This window comes from Crocuta crocuta, unplaced genomic scaffold (genome assembly GCF_008692635.1).
Source record: "Crocuta crocuta isolate KB4526 unplaced genomic scaffold, BGI_CrCroc_1.0 scaffold352, whole genome shotgun sequence".
Classification (NCBI taxonomy): Eukaryota; Metazoa; Chordata; class Mammalia; order Carnivora; family Hyaenidae; genus Crocuta; species Crocuta crocuta.
In genome coordinates, this window is record NW_027532169.1 from 3,641,109 (window position 1) to 3,642,623 (window position 1,515).

The window sequence follows — 1,515 nt, forward strand, 5'->3', positions numbered from 1 at the left end:
CTTTTTGTTCCTCCATTTTTCCTCCTCCTCCAGACACTGTCAATTCCTTTCCTCCTCCCCCTTTACCTTTACCCTCTTTTTAATTTTTCTTTTTTCTTTGTTACTTCTCTTCCCCTTTTTATTATCCTGCAGCTCCTCTGCCCCCCAACCCATTTCTTCCTTCTCTTTGATCAATATACCTATCCCAACGTTCCATACTTTCTTGGCTCTTTCCCTTTTCCTTCTTCCTGTCCCTCCATCACTAACTTGTTACCATTCAAACTGTTACTTCTGGTGAAGTGAAAGGCTATAGAGATGCTTGAATTATCTTCTACACCAAAAAAGAAAAAAAAAAACAATAATAATAATGAAAACTTTGTTACATTTTTGAGGCGAGCATTCAGACCACAGAGCCCCTGGTTCTCCCTGCATTTTTTATCTGAACATTCACTAGACACTTTTACTTCTTTGTATCAGTTTTCTGTGTCTTACGTTGCTTGTAGCCGATTTTGTTATTAGCATTTTATGTATCAACTCCGGAGGGCAGAGCCTATATATCACCCAAGGAGTCCCACACAATGCTGACAGGTGTCCAAAAATATATATTAAATACGAATCATTTTTTGATGCTCCCTGGATAGACGTGGTCAGTGAAATCATAAAAGGCTGTGTTCGGTCTGTAAGTGCTTTTTCTTTCTTTTTTTCTTTTCTCTCCTTTCTTCTTTCTTTTCTTTTTCTCTCTGTAAATACAATACTCTGCAAATCATCAGATTAAATACAAGTAAATGAAGCCATTCAAAAGGCTGATTGGTCTACATCAAGAACGGCAACCAAGGGGTACCTCTCTTGGCGCCTCACTCCCTAGTCTTGTCCCCATGACCGTCCCGTGCCAGATGTCCACAGATGAGCACCCCCTTCCCTGTCTGCTAAGTAGCCTTGGGGTTCTTCTCAACTCAAAGCTTTGGCAGTCGGTGTCGACCATCAGAGTCAGTTGGTACACCTTTTACCATCTTTATCTCCCTTGATGCCATCCAACCAGATGACGGTCTCCAGGGATGGTTCACATGCACCTCCTACTGACAGGTGTCTTACGGTCTTCTTTCTGAAAATGTACCTAGCACCCCATCAACCATCTATTACTTTGTACGTCATCCAAAGCAAAAGTGTCACCCACACACAGCCTTCCATCTCAGTGATTCCCAGGATGTCAGGTACAGCCGCTTCATGTAATACCTGTTTATTGAAGACCTACCTGTCCATAAAGCTATGAAGACTCAGGGGAAGGCAAACCAATTTTTATCCCAGGCTGAATTAAAATCAAATTCAAGCAGATCATGTAAATAGCAAAGTGCTTTGTTTTGTTTTGTTTTTAATTTATAATACTCATTACTAAAAAGAATATAGTGAAATAAAACATTCCATGTGGCTGTGTGTGAGAATAATTTCAAGGCAACAAAAACCTCTAAAAAAATCATATTGTTTGACTTAAAGTTGCACTTTTTAAAGTTTATTTATTTATTTTGAGAGAGAGAATGT